Here is a 23422-nt window from a genome sequence, read left to right as displayed (position 1 = left end):
CGCCTCCACATAAGCCTCCTCATCAAACATGTCGACACAGCCGTACCGACACACCGCACACACACAGGGAATGCTCTGACTGAGGACAGGACCCCACTAAGTCCTTAGGGGAGACAGAGAGAGAGTATGCCAGCACACACCACAGCGCTATAGATCACAGGGATGCACACTATACTGAGTGATGTTTCCCAATAGCTGCTATAAACACAATTTATGTGCCCCCCCTCTCTTTTTTACCCTTGTTGTAGTGTACACTGCAGGGGAGAGCCTGGGGAGCGTCCTTCCAGCGGAGCTATGAAGAGAAAATGGCGTCGGTGTGCTGAGGAAGATAGCCCCGCCCCTTTTTCGGCTGACTTCTCACGCTTTTTTCATATAGTTTATGGCGGGGGATTATGCACATATACAGTGTTATACACTGTATTATGTGCTTTTAGCCATGGTAAGGTACTCTAATTGCTGCCCAGGGCGCCCCCCCCAGCGCCCTGCACCCATCAGAGACCGGAGTGTGTGGTGTGCAGAGGGAGCAATGGCGCACAGCTGCAGTGCTGTGCGTTACCTTAATGAAGACAGAAGTTTCAGCCGCAGATTTTTCCACTTCTCTTCGTTCTTCTGGCTCTGCGAGGGGGACGGCGGCGCGGCTCCGGGACCGGATGACCGAGGCTGGGCCTGTGTTTGATCCCTCTGGAGCTAATGGTGTCCAGTAGCCTAGAAGCCCAAGCTAGCTGCAAGCAGGTAGGTTCGCTTCTCTCCCCTCTGTCCCACGAAGCAGTGAGTCTGTTGCCAGCAGATCTCACTGAAAATAAAAAACCTAACAAATACTTTCTTTTTCTAGAAGCACAGGAGAGCCCCTAGTGTGCGACCAGCTCTGGCCGGGCACAGATACTAACTGAGGTCTGGAGGAGGGGCATAGAGGGAGGAGCTAGTGCACACCAGATATAGTACCTAATCTTTCTTTTAAGAGTGCCTAGTCTCCTGCGGAGCCCGTCTATACCCCATGGTCCTTACGGAGTACCCAGCATCCACTAGGACGTCAGAGAAATATTGTTGACCCAGACGTCTGGTGATATTTTGGCCCAGGCGTCCCGAAAACCTTCCAACTCTGCGCCCCCCAAAGGGGACCCCAGGTGAGCAGGAAAACAGTCATGCCACGGGTTTGTCAGCAGGTCTGTTTTGCTTTTCTGGGTCGACTATGAACGACCTCTACCTCTGGTTCCACGAGTCTGTTGCTCCAAAACCTCTTCTGGCTCGGTACGACAGCGATCGAATGAATTTAAACACTGGTCCCAAGCAACCTCCTCTAACGTGTGACGTGGTGCTCGAGTGAGAAGTAGGTAGAAAGGTAGATGTCACTGCAGTTGCCTGCGAAATCCACTTGTCTAACTCATCAAACATCATCTAACCCCCAAATGGAATAGCCTCTACTCTCTATAAAAGGGGACCGGCGGAGGAGCTGCGCTGCTAGCCTACCAGGGCTTAAGTTATAAGGCAGCAGCATATGAGAAGCCGCTGCTGCTCGTCCCCCCCCCCGTTATCTTTTACAGCCCTCCGCGCCCTCGTACTAGCGCCGACGGCGGGAGGAAGTGTGCGGGGGATATAGCCCGGGTCCCGGCGAGTGCAGGGGAAGCTACGGCTGCAGCCACGAGAGATATGTTGTTTCAGCGGGATGGGACGCTCTTTTCAAACGCCCCGCAGTGTGTTTAAGAGGTGGTGGTATACGCTGCCGCTGACAGCCGCGCTGTGTCTCCCTCAGCCCTCCGTCTGTAGAGGAAGGAGGGGCGAGCGGGGGAGCTGACATGAAGCGGGAGTATATAGCCGGCCAGGGAGTATTTTAAACCGTTTTTTCTGTCACAGCGGCAGCGGAAGGAGGGGGCGGCGGGGAAGCTGCGCTGCTGAGTCCCAGGGCTTAGAGCCAGAAGGTAGCAGCGTTATGTGCGGTCCGCGGGAGGAAGTCTGTCAAACTGCCTCCTGGATCCATGAAGAAGCTATGGTTACCGTAAGTGTAACTGTAACTAGGGCCCCTTTACAACCAGTACTCACTGCTGACTCTGTGCTCCGGATTCTGAGGAGAGATGCAGATCCCCTTTAGTAGGGATCATTGTATCTCTATTCTGAAGACTTTCGTCCCCCTTTACATTAGGGTAACTCAGTCTCAGTACTGAAATGGAGCAGGAGCTCCCTTCTTGTCCTTGTACCTCCTTGGCACAATTTGTCAAACTGAGGGATGTGAAGGAGGAGGAGCCGGCTGTGCAGACAATGCTAATTTTTAGATTGTGCCACACCTCGGTTGCAAGCTTCACACCCCTACTGTATAAGACTCCAGTGTCCCCTAGTGGATGAAAGAGGAAGGAGGTTTACTTCTTTCTTTCCCGACCGCTCTTCTATGTAGAAGGGAAATATCTGCTGTTATTGAGAGATGCTCCCTGTAAGGAATATAGAAATTTGCCACTTGTAGCTGAACGTGCAAAAGACCCCCACCCAATTTGCATCAGTTAAATTAAAGTCTCCCATGATTATGACTTCTCCCTTTAAAACCATTTTAGTGATGTCCAACAATAGATTCCTGTCCAAATCCTGCCCCTGGCCAGGTGGTCTACAGATCACCCCAATGCGAATAATGTCCTTCTCCCCGGTTTCTGTGGTGACCCAAAGGGCCTCAGATTTGTCTAAAATATTTTGTATTAATTGAAGTAGCCTTTATGCTTTTTTTCCACATACATTGCTACCCTTTCTCCTATACTGACCATTCTATCCTTCCTAAATAAATTGTATCCTGGAATAGCTATGTCCCAGTCATGATCCTCATTGCACCATGATATTGCCACAATACCCAGGTTATCCCTTGTCATTATCACAATTAGCTCTGGCATTTTGTCTCCTAAGCTCCTAGCATTTGCACATATAGCTTTAAGAATTATGTCTGTGCATCTGTTATTAGTAGCCATGTCCAGACAGTACAAAATAAATGACAAGTTTAAAGTTGAAATTACCTGTTTGGTGATGTTGTTCAGTATTTGGTATTTGTTTTTTTAACTAATCAGGAATTATACTCTGTCCTTTACACCATGACTACACCTCGCTAAATGTAAAAGATATAAACATGACCACAAATGGCCAAATAGGTCAACTATATACAAGGAATTATTTAATACCTGCATAATCTAACAAAATTAAGGTTATTTAATAAAAGGTTGCTAAACTGAGAAATTTAGATCCCATACAAATTAGGCGCTCCACAAAAAACACACTACTACTTATACTGTATATGATCCCTAAAAATAAACTTCTGCTTGTTACATTTAATAACATTATAGTGATGTGTGTAATAACTCTCTTCATCTGATGTTTGTCATGGATAACCTTGTGTTATAAACACCCAACTGAGAACAGGGCTGATGGCAGAGGAGGGTGTAGAATAAAAGATTGCTGTAGTGACTGAGCAATGAGAATATGTGACTTCTGTAATAAGTGTTTATTACTCACCTGTGCTGATATCTGTAGGGATCTCCTCCTCCTCCTTACACTGCTGATCACCCCTCACATACGTCTCTTCTTCTCCCTCTATATCTTCTGCCTTTATATCAGTCACATACGTCTCTTCTTCTCCCTCTGTATCTTCTGCCTTTATATCAGTCACATACGTCTCTTCTTCTCCCTCTGTATCTTCTGCCTTTATATCAGTCACATACGTCTCTTCTTCTCCCTCTGTATCTTCTGCCTTTATATCAGTCACATACGTCTCTTCTTCTCCCTCTATATCTTCTGCCTTCATATCATTCACATACGTCTCTTCTTCCTCTATATCTTCTTCCTTTATATCTGTCACATACGTCTCTTCTTCTCCCTCTGTATCTTCTGCCTTTATATAAGTCACATACGTCTCTTTTTCTTCCTCTATATCTTCTGCCTTCATATCAGTCACATACGTCTCTTCTTCTCCCTCTATATCTTTTGCATTCATATCAGTCACATACGTCTCTTTTTCTTCCTCTATATCTTCTGCCTTCATATCAGTCACATACGTCTCTTCTCCTCCCTCTATATCTTCTTCCTTTATATCAGTCACATACGTCTCTTCTTCTCCCTCTATATCTTCTGCATTCATATCAGTCACATACGTCTCTTCTTCTCCCTCTATATCTTCTGCCTTCATATCAGTCACATACGTCTCTTCTTCTCCCTCTGTATCTTCTGCCTTTATATCAGTCACATACGTCTCTTCTTCTCCCTCTGTATCTTCTGCCTTTATATCAGTCACATACGTCTCTTCTTCTCCCTCTGTATCTTCTGCCTTTATATCAGTCACATACGTCTCTTCTTCTCCCTCTATATCTTCTGCCTTTATATCAGTCACATACGTCTCTTCTTCTCCCTCTGTATCTTCTGCCTTTATATCAGTCACATACGTCTCTTCTTCTCCCTCTGTATCTTCTGCCTTCATATCAGTCACATACGTCTCTTTTTCTTCCTCTATATCTTCTGCCTTCATATCAGTCACATACGTCTCTTCTTCTCCCTCTATATCTTTTGCATTCATATCAGTCACATACGTCTCTTTTTCTTCCTCTATATCTTCTGCCTTCATATCAGTCACATACGTCTCTTCTCCTCCCTCTATATCTTCTTCCTTTATATCAGTCACATACGTCTCTTCTTCTCCCTCTATATCTTCTGCATTCATATCAGTCACATACGTCTCTTCTTCTACCTCTATATCTTCTGCCTTCATATCAGTCACATACGTCTCTTCTTCTCCCTCTGTATCTTCTGCCTTTATATCAGTCACATACGTCTCTTCTTCTCCCTCTGTATCTTCTGCCTTTATATCAGTCACATACGTCTCTTCTTCTCCCTCTGTATCTTCTGCCTTTATATCAGTCACATACGTCTCTTCTTCTCCCTCTATATATTCTGCCTTTATATCAGTCACATACGTCTCTTCTTCTCCCTCTGTATCTTCTGCCTTTATATCAGTCACATACGTCTCTTCTTCTCCCTCTATATCTTCTGCCTTTATATCAGTCACATACGTCTCTTCTTCTCCCTCTGTATCTTCTGCCTTTATATCAGTCACATACGTCTCTTCTTCTCCCTCTATATCTTTTGCATTCATATCAGTCACATACGTCTCTTTTTCTTCCTCTATATCTTCTGCCTTCATATCAGTCACATACGTCTCTTCTCCTCCCTCTATATCTTCTTCCTTTATATCAGTCACATACGTCTCTTCTTCTCCCTCTATATCTTCTGCATTCATATCAGTCACATACGTCTCTTCTTCTCCCTCTATATCTTCTGCCTTCATATCAGTCACATACGTCTCTTCTTCTCCCTCTATATCTTCTGCCTTTATATCAGTCACATACGTCTCTTCTTCTCCCCCTATATCTTCTGCCTTTATACGAGAAAGACGTTCTACCTAAATAACCCAAAAAATACAATGGCATTTGCATACTGTTTGATTAAAGTGAGGAGAAATAGTATAATATCAGTGTACTATACGCACACAGCTTCTCTGAACATCATATAGTGACCGTCACTTTGGTGTATTGGATGATACCCTAAATCCCACCTACCTGATCCTCCTGTGGGATCCTGTGATTCTCCTCTGTACAATCCTGGGAATACAGAGGACGGGGACATCTCTCTGGGGTATCTCTGTTACTGGGTCCATCTGTAGGAGACACACAGTGATTGAGTACAGTGTATATATGTGATTATCAGATGATGTGTGTATATAGGGGGCCCCCATACCTGCTCTCCCCTGTACAATACATGACAGTTTCCTCTTACCCAGTGATGTGAGGGGCCGGTGATTCTCCATCATCACGTCCTTGTACAGACCCCTGTGCTCCTCTATATACTCCCCCTCCTGCATGAAGACATAGACAGTGACATCCTGACACCTTATAGACACCAGACACACACAGTGATACAGTCATCACCCAGACACGTCTCCTGGTGTAACTGTATAATGTCCAATTCCCAGCAGTCACCTCTCCAGTCATCACCCAGACACATCCCCTGGTGTTACTGTATAATGTCCCATTCCCAGCAGTCACCTCTCCAGTCCTCACCCAGACACATCCCCCGGTGCTACTGTACTCCCAAGTCTCCTCAGACCCCAGTCATGTCCCTGTATTATTACTATAGATATAAGTGATGTTATTGTGACGCTCCCAGATCTCCTCACCTCCCCAGTCATGTCCCTGTATTATTACTATAGATATAAGTGATGTCACTGTGACACTCCCGGTCCCCTCACCTCTCCAGTCATCACCCAGACACATCCCCTGGTGTTACTGTATAATGTCCCATTCCCAGCAGTCACCTCTCCAGTCCTCACCCAGACACATCCCCCGGTATTACTGTACTCACAAGTCTCCTCAGACCCCAGTCACTTCCCTGTATTATTACTATAGATAGAAGTGACGTTATTGTGACGCTCCCAGATCCCCTCACCTCCCCAGTCATGTCCCTGTATTATTACTGTAGTACCCTAGTGATCTGAAGGCCTTGGGACACTATGAGGGGGCAAATCAATGAATGAATGTGTAGATCTATAAGGTAATAGAGATGCTGCCAACTGATGTATACCATATATGTGATAATAACTTGGATCTTTCTAGTGATCCAATAATGTATAGTGTTTATGCATGTTATTATTCTGTGCCTGCTGAAGGTGAGGGGACTCTGGTTAGCGCGCAGTGCGCGGGGGAGATCATGGAGAAGCTTCCAGAGGTCCCGTGTGCTGAGAGAGGTGGCTGGGCGCGTGTAGTGGCGGTTTTGTTGGTGGGCTGACTTTGGGGAGAGAAAAAGGCTGGCGGCTGAGACAAGGGAGATTACAGGAAGGCGGTTCCCTGCGAGTGAGAGAGCCCCTGTGGGGGAAAGGAATTGGATGTTTTCCGCTGCGGGTGAGAAGCGCTGTGTTAATTTCCCCTGATGGACGCCGAGTAGGGACGACCCGGTGGCTGGATGTCACGGAAAGTGCTGGGAGGTAGAGCACTGGCGGGGCAGGCTAGTACATGGGAGGAGACCGCAGTGCGGGCAGCAGCTACCAGGAGTCCAGCAGTAGCAGACAGTTTATCCCCGAGGCAGAGCTGTGTCCCTCATCCCATCCAACCCGCAGGGAGAGCCCGGTTGTTGGAGGAGGCGGAGTCGGGGGGAGGTCCAGACCGGGCACACTATCATTGTAAGTGCAGGATACCCCCATATAAATCCTGCTAATCTGCATATTCCCCTATCAGCCTTTAACTATTAAAGTACCAGCCCCCAGCACAGTAACACAGGGACCAGCAGCATCAGTGGATCTGAGGAGTACAAATAGCACCTCTAGAGACTCCATATCCATTACATAATGACCAGCCGGGTAGCAGTCATAGAGTGCGGTGGTGTATAATGATGAAAGCAGCTCGGAGAGGGCGCAGTGTCACCTAAACTTGGAAATGGTACACTAGGGAGACTAAGCTCCCCTCGCCTATCAGAGACAGGTGCCAATAACCGGAATTCTGTATATTCTGGAGCCACCCCACGGATCTACAGTGGGGCTATGCTTATACTGGGACAGGTAACACAGATCATCACCCCACTATATGTAACGAGTAGATCACGGGTGTCCGTGATTCCAGGGTGGAGAGCTCCACGTACTACCTTCCTGTTTCAGGTTGTCTAGGAGCGCTACATTTAGATCTTCCATGGAAACCATGCTGTTCATTGCCGTAAAGTAGGGATTGCTCAACAATCGTGAGGACAATTGCTCCAAGTGGATACCCATATAACCCAGAGTACTTCTTATACACAGACACGAAAGGGCCCCAACCGTGCACGATTATAGTAAGAGAACCCGGGTGGTTTTTCAAACGCAGCCCCACAACTTTCTTGTGGAATCATATTTTATGTATTGTATGCATTACCTTATGTATAGGTGGGGTATATTATTATGTATAGGTGGGGTATATTATTATGTATAGGTGGGGTATATTATTATGTATAGGTGGGGTAGATTATTATGTATAGGTGGGGTATTAGTAGAACGGTTCATGGTTTGAGTATTATATGATATAACTGTATAAGGTGGCCTATAACTTCTTGCATATTAAAACTAGTATATTTACCGGTGGAACTGTCTCCGTATCTGTGGAAGAGCCTGAAATCACAAAGGAAAGGTACGATAGGTAAATGTGCATAGTCCTATCTGGTTACATCACATACCGACCACTACAGGGGTAGGGTATTTCTTAAGCGATTAGAGTATTGGGCTCTAAATAGCTTGGGTGGAGGCACATTGCACATATACACTGTACCCCCAGGAAAAAGAGGGGTTACATTACAATAGATATGTGATGTCACGGTGACACTCCCAGATCCCCTCACCTCCCCAGTCATGTCCCTGTAATATTACTATAGATATGTCATGTCACTGTGACACTCCCAGCTCCCCTCACCTCCCCAGTCATATCACTGTATTATTACTATAGATATGTGATGTCACTGTGACATTCCCAGATCCCATCACCTCCCCAGTCATGTCCCTGTATTATTACTATATATATATAAGTGATCTCACTGTGACACTCCCAGTTCCCCTCACCTCACCAGTCATGTCCCTGAATTATTACTAGAGATATAAGTGATGCCACTGTGACGCTCTCAGATCCCCTCACCTCCCCAGTCATGTCCCTGTTTTATTACTATAGATATAAGTGATGTCACAGTGACACTCCCAGGTGTGTGATATACATATGCTTCATACTGAGCAATATATTCAATCCCAACAATTACATATAATAAAATTTATAATAATAACAATAATAATAAAAATAATAATAATAAAGACACAAAAGGCTGCACCCCAGTATAAAAATAATAACAGATGTCTTTAAAAGCAGGACACCTCAGACCATTCCTCCAGTATTGTAGGACATCACCACCACTCCCAATGTATAATAATAATAATACCAGGACACCACAAGCTGCTCCACCTGTATAATAATAATAATAAAAACAATAATAATAATTACAGGACACCACAGGCCGGTCCCCCTGTATAATAGTAATAATAATAATAACAGGACACCACAGACCGCTCAACCTGTATTATAATAATAATAATAATAATTACTGGACACCACAGGCCGCTCCCCCTGTATAATAATAATAACAACAGGACACCACAGGCCGCTCCCTCTGTATAATAATAACTGGACACCATAGGCTGCTCCCCCTGTATAAACAGGACAACACAGGCTGCTCCCCCTGTATAGCGTTAATAACAGGACACCACAGGCTGCTCCCCCTGTATAGTTTTAAAAATGGGACACCACAGGCTGCTCCCCCTGTATTATAATAATAACAACAGGACACCACAGGCTGCTCCCCCTATATAATAATAATAACAGGACACCACAGGCTGCTCCCCCTGTATAGTAATAATAATAATAATAATAATTATAAAATAACAACAAGACACCACAGACCGCTCCCCCTGTATAATAACAATAATAATAACTGGACACCACAGGCCGCTCCCCCTGTATAATAATAATAATAATAATAATAATATTAACAGGACACCACAGGCCGCTCCCTCTGTATAATAATAACTGGACACCATAGGCTGCTCCCCCTGTATGTAACAACAGGACAACATAGGCTGCTCCCCTTGTATAGTATTAATAACAGGACACCACAGGCTGCTCCCCCTGTATAGTTTTAAAAATGAGACACCACAGGCTGCTCCCCCTGTATAATAATAATAACGACACCACAGGCTGCTCCCCCTGTCTAATAATAATAACAGGACACCACAGGCTGCTTCCCCTGTATAGTAATAATAACAGTACACCAAAGGCTGCTCACCCTGTATAATAATAATAATAATATCAGGACACCACAGGCTGCTCCCCCTGTATAGTAAGACGTCATTACCTGATCTCCACGGACACTGGGAGGCTGCAGCAGTCGATGAAAACTCACTTCCTGTATGTGGAACGCACAGTCCGGAAATAAGGTGGAACGCACAGACAGGAAGTAGGGCATGATTGGCAAAGGCTGCTTACTGGTTACTGGCCCCTCCCCTCCTTCACCCTGCCAACAGCCCCGCCCTCTGTAAATACTATTGCCATATATGTCCTCAGTGCAGGAGGCCGGCGGCCATTTTCTTGTAGACCAGTCTGGCAGAAGCAATAGGTTCCCTGACCGTGTAGTGACGTCAGGAGCGGCGGCCATTTCCCCCTGGTCTGAGCTCCGCCTTCCTTCTATCATTCCCACAAGGCAGCAGGAGCAGAGAGCAGCCATTGCTGTGTCTGGCAGCAGGTAATGATATTATTATTATTATTCTATAGGCTGAGCAGCTCTGGTGTCAGGTTCTGTACTACAGGGGGAGCAGCCTCTGGTGCCTTGTTATAGTGCAGCTGGAGCAGCCTCTGGTGCTGCATTATCCCTGTACAGGTGGCTGACACTCTAGTGTCCTATTACTGTAATACAGGGGGCGCAGACCCCGCCGTTACCATAATACAGGTGGCGCAGACACCGTCGTGACCGTAATACAGGTGGCGCAGACCCCGCCGTTACCGTAAAACAGGTGGCGCAGACCCTGCCGTTACCGTAATACAGGTGGAGCAGAGCCCGCCGTTACCGTAATACAGATGGCGCAGACCCCGCCGTTACCGGAATACAGGTGGCGCAGACCCCGACGTTACCGTAATACAGGTGGAGCAGAGCCCGCCGTTACCGTAATACAGGTGGAGCAGAGCCCGCCGTTACCGTAATACAGGTGGAGCAGAGCCCGCCGTTACCGTAATACAGGTGGAGCAGAGCCCGCCGTTACCGTAATACAGGTGGCGCAGACCCCGCCGTTACCGTAATACAGGTGGAGCAGAGCCCGCCGTTACCGTAATACAGGTGGCGCAGACCCCGCCGTTACCGTAATACAGGTGGCGCAGACCCCGCCGTTACCGTACTACAGGTGGCGCAGACCACGCCGTTACCGTAATACAGGTGGCGCAGACCCCACTGTTACCGTAATACAGGTGGCGCAGACCCCGCCGTTACCGTACTACAGGTGGCGCAGACCACGCCGTTACCGTAATACAGGTGGCGCAGACCCCACTGTTACCGTAATACAGGTGGCGCAGACCCCGCCGTTACCGTAATACAGGTGGCGCAGACCCCGCCGTTACCGTACTACAGGTGGCGCAGACCACGCCGTTACCGTAATACAGGTGGCGCAGACCCCGACGTTACCGTAATACAGGTGGAGCAGAGCCCGCCGTTACCGTAATACAGGTGGAGCAGAGCCCACCGTTACCGTAATACAGGTGGAGCAGAGCCCGCCGTTACCGTAATACAGGTGGAGCAGAGCCCGCCGTTACCGTAATACAGGTGGCGCAGACCCCGCCGTTACCGTAATACAGGTGGAGCAGAGCCCGCCGTTACTGAAAGGATTTGCCCTTATACCTTAACCCTCGATGTGATGGCCTCTTAGACGTCTGGAGTGTAAACCTTTACGCTATCAGTTACATGCACAACACAAGCAGTAAAAATTCACACTGTTTTATTGAATGTTTAACATTGGTATAAAAAGAGAACACATAAGGGTGTAACTGATAAGTGTAAAAGGGCTCATTGGCTTAGGGGTAGGTGCCTGGGTGGGGTACGTAGGGGTGGTTAATACTTGACATAACATAATTGGATATAGCAGTTGCTAGGCAGATGTTATATACGTTGCATCAGACGGAACTTAACAAAGGATCTTTTAGTAACACACAGAAGTAGAAAAAGCAGGTTTCATCTGGTATAGAGCTGACCTTGGATGCCAGACCCACACAAGCCTGGTATCTGTATGAGAGACAAAGGCACCTAGCACAGGGCAGCACGCATCCATTGCAAACACATAAGAGTTCATAAAGCATGTTTTAACCCTTCACTAGGGAAATAGAAATATTCACTTTTACACTGTAACCACCACAAGGAAACTGATCATATAAAAAGTAATATGTACAAAGACAGAAGAGGTAACCCTTCAATCCCCTCTTAGAATCATGATTATTATATGACATGATTCTTGAGTGAGGCTCCTTTCTTGTTTCTCCAGTTCTTGAGATATTGGACATAATCGTCGGGTCCCTCACTATCAGAGGAGGTGACAGGACTGGTGGTTATGTCATAATACATCAGGGCCTTATCAATGCCTTTGGAGGTAAGTTTCTTTCCACAGGGAATTACACAATAAACTATAATGCCTAAAAGAATTAAAGTTATGAGTATAAATATGCTTATTTGCACAAGAGCCTGTTTCCAATTTTCAAACCACCCAAAATATTGGCTCCATGGGTTATCAATACCTGAATTTTTCTTAAGTTCTATGGATAAGGTTTCTAACTTGTTTATGGCTAAAGTAACCTTACCATTGGGACCAGTGTTGTCAGGAATATATGTACAACAGCCTTCCACCTTACTAATGTAAACACATGTACCGCCTTTTTCTGCTAGGATCATGTCAAGGGCCATTCTATTTTGGAATGTCATTTGGGAAGTGGCTTCTAGCTGTTCAGCTGTACCTTTAAGAGCATCTTTGGTATCATTAACAAATCTTTGTTGATTATAATATATATATAATTAATCCAGGCTACGTTTTTATTTACAGTTACTATAGGAAACAATGACTCAAAACCCGCAGCCACCTCATCTCTAGCTTTGAACTCATTTGGAACACCTCTTGGGACCTCTATAGCATCAATGTATACGTGGGGGTCAAAGCTACCTCCTGGGAGTGCTCTTTTCTTTCGATTAGCAGGAGTATTAGAGGGAGGAGTGGGGTCATCGGTGATCATTAAAAAGGCTGAAAAAAAACAATTTTCCTGTTCTAGGGGTACATTAAGGGGCACTGTACCTAGGTGGGGCCTAGATTTGCCACAGACATAACAGTTGCTTTTATTGTGTTTGTTAGCACTATACTTCATCCATTCCAACCAAAATTAATGTCAGAGAAACCAGTTTCAATAGCTAGGGTGTCTTCAAAGGTAGGGTTAGTAATAGCCACCATATCTTTAGAAGTGGCAATATGGGGCTTTAAAGGTTTGTTTTGGGGATATTTGCTATATCTATTTTTTTTGCAAATGATGGGCCATATTTCCAATCTGCTCCTGTATTCCACCCCACAGCTTCCCAGGAATTACAATTAGATCCATAATATCTAATGTCATAGTACCATTCGTCAGTAACACAAATATATACTGTCTCAGACATTCCTGATTTCCTCCTTTGTTGTATATAATATTTGTCATCAGCAATTTTGGGGAACATAAAATAGTCAAGGATATATGTGGCTACGTGTGTGTTAGAGCAATTATACCACAAGGTGGGGATCCATTTGTTTGTGTGATGTCGACTTCACATATTGTGAGGTGAATGAGGGCCAGTAGGGCTATCGAGATAGTCCCCAGGATAAAGATAGGGGACAGGTTCCTCATCTTCTTCTGTTCTTCTTTCTTCGCTAGGTGGGAGGTCAGGGCTGTCTGCCCCGGTTCGTACCTCACTGGAATCACTTGCTTCCCTCTCTAGGTCTGGTCTAGGAACCTTTTTTACTCGGGATGCATGGATCCAGGTAGGACTTTCCTCTGTCAGGACTGCTGTTCGGGTAACTGCTACGACCTCTGTCTCTGGACCATAGGTGAAGTCTCCTGGGCTCTTGTTCCTGGGGAGCACCTTCACCACGACTCTGTCTCCGACTTTAAAGGGGTGTGTAGGTTCCTGTGGATTCAAAAGGGTTTTTACAAACAACCTCATGTTCAATTTCATTCAGTTTTGTTATCAGGGACCTGACATACTCTTCTCTGATGAGTTCTAGATCTCCTTCCTGTATTACTAGTGGTTTCTTAGCCCAGGGTGTGGGGAAGGGTCTACCCATTAGTATTTCAAAGGGTGAGTATCCTAGAGTTTTCTGTGGGGTATTCAAGATGCTGGTGTTTAGCTTTATTAGGGTTGTTCCTGAGGCAAGTGATGCATCTGCTAACATACTGGTCCACAAGTGATTTGGCATTAGTAACATAAAAATCATTGGTTAGTAGGAGGAGTGTTGTGGCTTCACCACGGTGACCAACACCACGGCACTGGGCAACGAGCAAAGGGGCACTGGACTGGGGTATACAGGGTTTCCCCTCTTTGCAGATTAATCCTGATTTAGGATTTTTTCTGCAGAATTGGGTAAGTCCAGTCGGAGAGATCAGTATTAGTCGCAGCAGCTTGAAGTTGAGTGAGCAGATGGACGTTGTCAAGGGAGGGACATGCTCTAGTGAGTGCAATGAGTTCTGCAGCTTGCGCGGACTGATAAGGTATTGGTAGGGTTTCCAACACAGTATCAGGGAGGGTGACAATGGCATAGCCAGCCTGGTATGTATTGTCATTGAGCCTACTACAGGAGCCGTCAACAAAAACAATGTCTGCGCCTGGTATGGGAACGGGAGACATGTCAAGTCTGGGAGAAGTTTCAGCGTCAATGGAAGCAGCACAGTCATGTAGGTCGGGTGGTTCATCCTCGGGACCTTTCAAGCCTAAAAGGGCATTGAGAATGGGTGCAGGGCCAGAAGAACTAGCAGTGTACTTGATGGTAAGGGTAGGGTTACTCAAAAGGAGTACTTCATATCCACTAAGGCGTTGTGCTGACATGTGCTGTGTGTGCAAGCTTTTAAGTATTGCCAGGACATCATGTGTGGTGTGGAGTACTGTGATGTGGCCTAAAGTGAGGGTAGTGGCCATTTCTGCAACCATTGCACAGGCTGCCAAAGCCCTGAGGCAGGCAGGCATACCTTGCACAGACACTGGCATGACTTTGGGAAAAAAATGCCACGGGGCGCAACTTCCCTCCATGAAACTGTGTGAGCACCCCCGCCATGGTTTTACAATTGTCCCTTGCATATAGATGGAAAGGTAGTACATAATTGGGGAGGCCAAGTGCCGGACTTTTCATCAACATACATTTTAAACTTTCATATGCAGTTAACATTTCTTGTGACCATTGTACAGTTTTAGGTTTGTCCTTCAGTGTGGCTTGTCTCAAAATGTTATCATAATAAGAGCAATCAGATATCCACTGTCTGCAGTAATTTACCATACCCAGGAAGGACAATAGTTCCTTCTGGGTAGTTGGGGTGACCAGGCCCAATACAGACTGTATGCGTTGTGGACTGACTTTCCTCTCTCCCTGAGTGAGCACAAAACCTAAGTAATCAACATGCTTTTTACACCATTGCATTTTTATTTTGGACACCTTGTGTCCACATTCACAAAGCCAGTTTAGTAATGAAACACCATCCTCTCGGCAGGCCTCCTCAGTTTTACTACAGAGCAGCAGATCATCTGCATACTGTAGCAGGACTGAACCATGGTGAGGTTGCCAGGGCCCCAATGTGGCCTGGAGACAACAGGTGCGTCAATAATCTGCACCAGGTAAGTTGTTTACCCTCAAAAGAAAAGGCAAAAGTAATTGTGTCTGTGAATCTACAGGCATGCTGAAAAAAAGGCATTCTTCAAATCAAATACAGAGAAGAACGCAGCATCTGCAGGGATTGCAGAAATGAGTGAGTTTACATCTGGAACAATTGGTGCAATTGGGACAATTAGCTGATTGATCGCTCTGAGATTCTGTACAAATCTTATACTGCCATCAGCTTTGGCAACAGGGTTCACAGGAGTACAGTATGGTGATACAATATGTCTGAGAATACCCTGTTGTAAGAATTGCTGTATCATGGGGCGGAGACCTTCTATCTTTTCTGGTGAGAGGGGATACTACATAAGTCAGAACACAAAACACTGGTTGTTGCACCGCTGTCCACTAAAAAGGGAATTTTACTTCCATTTATAATAAGTGGCAGCAGAGGTGAATCTTTACTATGACGGGAGAGTTGAATAAAGGCTGGGATACCCTCCTCCGGGCCCCGTCAGTGCGCGGGGTCTTTGGAATCTTCCCTGACTGCGGGGTTGGTTCTGTCTGTCAAAGCGTCTGGAGTTCTGATAGTTATGAGTGAGTGGGGAAGTGAGTAAGCTTTCTGAGTTAAGCAAAGGTAAGCCAGCGTCATCTGTCCAGCAGTCCTTAAACCTTTTCCAAAACGCAGTAACAGACTATGAAGGTTTCTGTTTACAAGCTACAGCGACAGGCAAAAAGCACAGGCTTTAAAGACTTCCTTCATATGTGTATAGCTGCGTCCTTTGCAAGCTTTGCGCAAATAAGATATACAGCCATCGAGGGTAATGGTGGGCTTGGGGCAGTGTTTTACTATTATCTAAACTCTGGGTTATTGGTGCTAGGGATAGAGCTAGTGGACGCACCCTCCAGCAGTGAAGTTGGAGGCGATCCCATCTAGTGTGAAAGGGTTACTGCTGCCAAGAGATTTGTGTCTCTGAGCGCAGGATACATTGGAATGCAAAGGGGGGAGGCGAGAGGGATTTTCAAAGATTTACAGTTCTCTGCAGCTTCGCTTCTGTGCTATTGGGAACTGACATTTGTAATCCTCCATATAGAAAGGGTAATTACTGCCTTCCCGTAGGAATGGGTCCTGTCCTGCTTTCTCTGTCCATCCCGCTAAATTATCCACCCATGGGTCAACCAAACAACAATCTGTGGTGGAGTTACGGGCAACATACATCCTGCATGTCTCCCCTGGTAAAGGTGGAGGATAAATGACTGTCTTACTCTGACCCCCTCCCATAGTAAATGCAATCTACACCAGCTTTCTACGCAATTTCCACAACAACTTACAACAACTGTCTATGCAATATCACAACAAAAATGCAGTTTACAAAAAAAACCTTCTATGCAATTTCACAACAAAAAATGCAATTTACAAAAACTTTCTATGCATGCATTAGCTAACACCAGTTAATTAGTCATTGACAATATCACAATATTATCTGTACAGTGAGAACATGAAATCTTTTGACGGGTACGCTTACCATTCGTACAAGATGTCAGAAAAATACAGCGTTTTAGACAGGAAGCAGGAAAAGTGTTTGAGTAAAGATATCTGGCAGACGAAAACTTACCAGCCGTCTGAACCAAATATAAGAACTTATCTCACTACAAACATACAAGAATATATAGGCGATCAAATCGGGGTATAATCTACGTTACGTATAGACCCCAGGTCTATGTTTTTTTAAGTATCCCAGATACTGACGTCTTTGGAGAATTGCGCTTGGACCCCGGGTCCTTTCTTAGACGTATTCTTTAAGTCCCAGACATTAAAGATTCTATGGTATCCCTGATACCTGTTTTATGCTTTTACATAAAACTTCGTAATATTAAGTCCCGGACTTAAATATTACCTTGTCACGTGTTCCCGGAACACTGACACGGATTCAGCTTCAGTGTATGACCGCAATCCTGTATGGCAAAGACAGACAATAAATTCTCTATTTTTACCATTCAGGGACGATCACTGAATTCCGGACATAGCCCCCAGCTGAAAGGATTTGCCCTTATACCTTAACCCTCGATGTGATGGCCTCTTAGACGTCTGGAGTGTAAACCTTTACGCTATCAGTTACATGCACAACACAAGCAGTAAAAATTCACACTGTTTTATTGAATGTTTAACATTGGTATAAAAAGAGAACACATAAGGGTGTAACTGATAAGTGTAAAAGGGCTCATTGGCTTAGGGGTAGGTGCCTGGGTGGGGTACGTAGGGGTGGTTAATACTTGACATAACATAATTGGATATAGCAGTTGCTAGGCAGATGTTATATACGTTGCATCAGACGGAACTTAACAAAGGATCTTTTAGTAACACACAGAAGTAGAAAAAGCAGGTTTCATCTGGTATAGAGCTGACCTTGGATGCCAGACCCACACAAGCCTGGTATCTGTATGAGAGACAAAGGCACCTAGCACAGGGCAGCACGCATCCATTGCAAACACATAAGAGTTCATAAAGCATGTTTTAACCCTTCACTAGGGAAATAGAAATATTCACTTTTACACTGTAACCACCACAAGGAAACTGATCATATAAAAAGTAATATGTACAAAGACAGAAGAGGTAACCCTTCAGTTACCGTAATACAGGTGGCGCAGACCCCGCCGTTACCGTAATACAGGTGGCGCAGACCCCGCCGTTACCGTACTACAGGTGGCGCAGACCACGCCGTTACCATAATACAGGTGGCGCAGACCCCGCTGTTACCGTAATACAGGTGGCGCAGACCCCGCTGTTACCGTAATACAGGTGGCGCAAGACCCAGCCGTTACCGTAATACAGGTGGCGCAGAGCCCGCCGTTACCGTAATACAGATGGCGCAGAGCCCTCCGTTACCGTAATACAGGTGGAGCAGACCCCGCCGTTTTCATAATACAGGTGGCGCAGAGCCAGCCGTTACCGTAATACAGGTGGCGCAGACCCCGCCGTTACCGTAATACAGGTGGCACAAGACCCCGCCGTTACCGTAATACAGGTGGAGCAGAGCCCGCCGTTACCGTAATACAGATGGCGCAGAGCCCGCCGTTACCGTAATACAGGTGGCGCAAGACCCAGCCGTTACCGTAATACAGGTGGCGTAGAGCCCGCCGTTACCGTAATACAGATGGCGCAGAGCCCTCCATTACCGTAATACAGGTGGAGCAGACCCCGCCGTTTTCATAATACAGGTGGCGCAGAGCCAGCCGTTACCGTAATACAGGTGGCGCAGACCCCGCCGTTACCGTAATACAGGTGGTGCAGACCCCGCCGTTACCGTAATACAGGTGGCGCAAGCCCCCGCCGTTACCGTAATACAGGTGGAGCAGAGCCCGCTGTTACCGTAATACAGATGGCGCAGACCCCGCCGTTACCGTAATACAGGTGGCGCAGACCCCGCCGTTACCGTAATACAGGTGGTGCAGACCACGCCGTTACCGTAATACAGATGGCGCAGAGCCCGCCGTTACCGTAATACAGGTGGCGCAAGACCCAGCCGTTACCGTAATACAGGTGGCGTAGAGCCCGCCGTTACCGTAATACAGATGGCGCAGAGCCCTCCATTACCGTAATACAGGTGGAGCAGACCCCGCCGCTTTCATAATACAGGTGGCGCAGAGCCAGCCGTTACCGTAATACAGGTGGCGCAGACCCCGCCGTTAACGTAATACAGGTGGTGCAGATCCCGCCGTTACCGTAATACAGGTGGCGCAAGCCCCCGCCGTTACCGTAATACAGGTGGAGCAGAGCCCGCCGTTACCGTAATACAGGTGGCGCAGACCCCGCCGTTACCGTAATACAGGTGGCGCAGACCCCGCCGTTACCGTAATACAGGTGGTGCAGACCACGCCGTTACCGTAATACAGGTGGCGCAGACCCCGCCGTTACCGTAATACAGGTGGCGCAGACCCCGCCATTACCGTAATACAGGTGGCGCAAGACCCAGCCGTTACCGTAATACAGGTGGCGCAGAGCCCGCCGTTACCGTAATACAGATGGCGCAGAGCCCTCCGTTACCGTAATACAGGTGGCGCAGACCCCGCCGTTTTCATAATACAGGTGGCGCTGAGCCCGCCGTTACCGTAATACAGGTGGCGCAGAGCCCACGTTGCCGTAATTCTATACACGGGACAATACAGGTGTTGTGTCCTGTGGCATTTTGCTGTACAGGGGGAGCAGTCTGTGTTGTCATAATCTACAGGGGTAGCGTCCTGTGCTGTCATAGTATACAGGGGGAGCGGCATGTGTTGTCATAATATACAAGGGTAGAATCCTGTGCTGTCATAGTATACAGGGGGAGTGGCCTGTGCTGTCATAGTATACAGGGGGAGTGGCCTGTGCTGTCATAGTATACAGGGGGAGCGGCATGTGTTGTCATAGTATACAGGGGTAGCGTCCTGTGCTGTCATAGTATACAGGGGGAGCGGCATGTGTTGTCATAGTATACAGGGGTAGCGTCCTGTGCTGTCATAGTATACAGGGGGAGCGGCCTGTGTTGTCATAATATGCAGGGGTAGCATCCTGTGTTGTCATAATATACAGGGGTAGCATCCTGTGCTGTCATAATATACAGGGGTAGCATCCTGTGCTGTCATAGTATACAGTGGGAGTGGCCTGTGTTGTCATAATATACAGGGGTAGCTTCCTTTGCTGTCATAGTATACAGGGGGAGTGGCCTGTGTTGTCATAGTATACAGGGGCAGCATCCTGTGTTGTCATAGTATACAGGGGTAGCATCCTGTGCTGTCATAGTATACAGGGGGAGTGGCCTGTGTTGTCATAATATACAGGGTTAGCATCCTGTGCTGTCATAGTATACAGGGGGAGTGGCCTGTGTTGTGATAATAGACTGGAGGAGCAGCCTGTGGCATCCCACTCTACAGGGGGAGCAGCCTGTAGTGTCCTGTTGTAGTTATTATTATTATTATTTTCTCTAACGTCCTAGTGGATGCTGGGACTCCGTCAGGACCATGGGGAATAGCGGGCTCCGCAGGAGACAGGGCACATCTAAATAAAGCTTTTAGGATCACATGGTGCGTACTGGCTCCTCCCCCTATGACCCTCCTCCAAGCCTCAGTTAGGTTTTTGTGCCCGTCCGAGAAGGGTGCAATCTAGGTGGCTCTCTTAAAGAGCTGTTTAGAACAACAGGATCACTGCATCGTGGGACTTAGGGGAGAGATTTCCAACTCACCTGCGTGCAGGATGGATTGGAGTCTTAGGCTACTGGACACTTAGCTCCAGAGGGAGTCGGAACACAGGTCATCCTGGGGTTCGTCCCGGAGCCGCGCCGCCGATCCCCCTTACAGACGCTGAAGACGGAGGTCCGGAAAGCAGGCGGCAGAAGACTCCTCAGTCTTCATGAAGGTAGCGCACAGCACTGCAGCTGTGCGCCATTGTTGCTACACGGCTCACTGATTCAGTCACGGAGGGTGCAGGGCGCTGCTGGGGGCGCCCTGGGCAGCAATATAAAATACCTTTGGTGGCAAAATAAATACATCACATATAGCCATTAAGGCTATATGTATGTATTTAACCCAGGCCAGTTTCTTAAAAAACCGGGAGGAAAGCCCGCCGAAAAAGGGGCGGAGCTTATTCTCCTCAGCACTCAGCGCCATTTTCCTGCTCAGCTCCGCTGGTGAGGAAGGCTCCCAGGACTCTCCCCTGCACTGCACTACAGAAACAGGGTAACAAAGAGAGGGGGGGCATAATTTGGCGATATTGATATATATTAAGAGCGCATATATAAAAAACAACACCTTCTAGGGTTGTTTATATACAATTATAGCGCTTTTGGTGTGTGCTGGCAAACTCTCCCTCTGTCTCCCCAAAGGGCTAAGAGGGTCCTGTCTTCGATAGAGCATTCCCTGTGTGGCTGCTGTGTGTCGGTACGTGTGTGTCGACATGTATGAGGACGATGTTGGTGTGGAGGCAGAGCAATTGCCGGTAATGGTAATGTCACCCCCTAGGGAGTCGACACCGGAATGGATGGCTTTAGTTATGGAATTACGTGATAATGTCAGCACATTACAAAAGTCAGTTGACGAAATGAGACGGCCGGCAAACCAGTTAGTACCGGTTCAGCCGTCTCAGACACCGTCAGGGGCTGTAAAACGTCCCTTACCTCAGTCAGTCGACACGGGTACCGACACAGATGAATCTAGTGTCGACGGTGAAGAAACAAACGTATTTTCCAATAGGGCCACACGTTATATGATCACGGCAATGAAGGAGGCGTTGCAGATCTCTGATACTGCTGGTACCTCAAAAAGGGGTATTATGTGGGGGGTGAAAAAACTACCTGTAGTTTTTCCAGAATCAGAGGAATTGAATGATGTGTGTGATGAAGCGTGGGTTAACCCCGATAGAAAATTGCTAATTTCAAAGAAGTTATTGGCATTATACCCTTTCCCACCAGAGGTTAGGGCGCGCTGGGAAACACCCCCTAGGGTGGATAAGGCGCTCACACGTTTATCAAAGCAAGTGGCGTTGCCGTCTCCTGATACGGCCGCCCTCAAGGATCCAGCAGATAGGAGGCTGGAAACTACACTGAAGAGTATATACACACATACTGGTGTTATACTGCGACCGGCAATAGCCTCAGCCTGGATGTGCAGTGCTGGGGTAGTGTGGTTGGATTCTCTGACTGAAAATATTGATACCCTGGATAGGGACAGTATTTTATTGACTCTAGAGCAATTAAAGGATGCTTTTCTTTATATGCGAGATGCTCAGAGGGATGTTTGTACTCTAGCATCAAGAGTAAGCGCGATGTCCATATCTGCCAGAAGAAGTTTATGGACGCGACAGTGGTCAGGTGATGCGGATTCCAAAAGACATATGGAAGTATTGCCATATAAAGGAGAGGAATTGTTTGGGGTCGGTCTTTCGGACCTGGTGGCCACGGCAACTGCCGGCAAATCCACTTTTTTACCTCAGACCCCCTCCCAACAGAAAAAGACACCGTCTTTTCAGCCGCAGTCCTTTCGCTCCTATAAAAAGCGACCAAAAGGACAGTCTTATCTGCCGCGAGGCAGAGGAAAGGGTAAGAGAGGGCAGCAAGCAGCCCCTGCCCAGGAACAGAAGCCCGCCCCGGGTTCTACAAAGCCATCAGCATGACGCTGGGGCTTTACAAGCGGACTCAGGAACGGTGGGGGGTCGACTCAAGATTTTCAGCAATCAGTGGGCTCACTCACAAGTGGACCCGTGGGTCCTGCAGATAATATCTCAGGGTTACATGTTGGAATTCGAAAGGTCTCCCCCTCACCGGTTCCTAAAGTCTGCTTTACCAACGTCTCCCTCAGAAAGGACGTCGGTTTTGGAAGCCATTCACAAGCTGTATTCTCAGCAGGTGATAGTCAAGGTACCCCTCCTACAACAGGGAAAGGGGTATTATTCCACACTATTTGTGGTACCGAAACCGGACGGTTCGGTAAGGCCTATTCTAAACCTGAAATCCTTGAACCTGTACATACAAAAATTCAAGTTCAAGATGGAGTCACTCAGAGCAGTGATAGCGAATCTGGAAGAAGGGGACTTCATGGTGTCCTTGGACATAAAAGATGCTTATCTACATGTCCCAATTTACCCCTCACACCAAGGGTATCTCAGGTTCGTGATACAAGACTGTCATTATCAGTTTCAAACGCTGCCGTTTGGTTTGTCCACGGCTCCTCGGGTCTTTACCAAGGTAATGACCGAAATGATGGTTCTTCTACGAAGAAAAGGCGTATTAATTATCCCTTACTTGGACGATCTCCTGATAAGGGCAAAGTCCAGAGAACAGCTGGAAGTCGGTGTAGCACTAACCCAAGTAGTGCTTCAGCAACACGGGTGGATTCTGAATCTTCCAAAATCTCAATTGACCCCGACAACACGTCTGCTGTTCCTGGGAATGATTCTGGACACGGTTCAGAAAAAGGTGTTTCTCCCGGAGGAGAAAGCAAGGGAGTTATCCGAACTTGTCAGGAACC

General features: G+C 46.9%; 1 long non-coding RNA gene across 1 annotated transcript; it reads right to left on the bottom strand.

The window, feature by feature from the left end:
• Window positions 1–5578: 5578 nt before the first annotated feature.
• LOC134983398 (uncharacterized) lies at window positions 5579–8290 on the bottom strand. The gene is made up of 3 exons (XR_010191633.1): window positions 8112–8290; window positions 5791–5869; window positions 5579–5671 (listed from the first exon to the last, which is right to left on the bottom strand). It is a non-coding gene; the product is annotated as an uncharacterized LOC134983398 (long non-coding RNA).
• Between the last annotated feature and the right edge of the window lie 15132 nt (window positions 8291–23422).

Source organism: Pseudophryne corroboree (assembly GCF_028390025.1).
Source record: "Pseudophryne corroboree isolate aPseCor3 chromosome 3 unlocalized genomic scaffold, aPseCor3.hap2 SUPER_3_unloc_14, whole genome shotgun sequence".
Classification (NCBI taxonomy): Eukaryota; Metazoa; Chordata; class Amphibia; order Anura; family Myobatrachidae; genus Pseudophryne; species Pseudophryne corroboree.
Note: the sequence above shows the minus strand (reverse complement) of the source record. Positions and strands in the feature narration are given on the sequence as shown.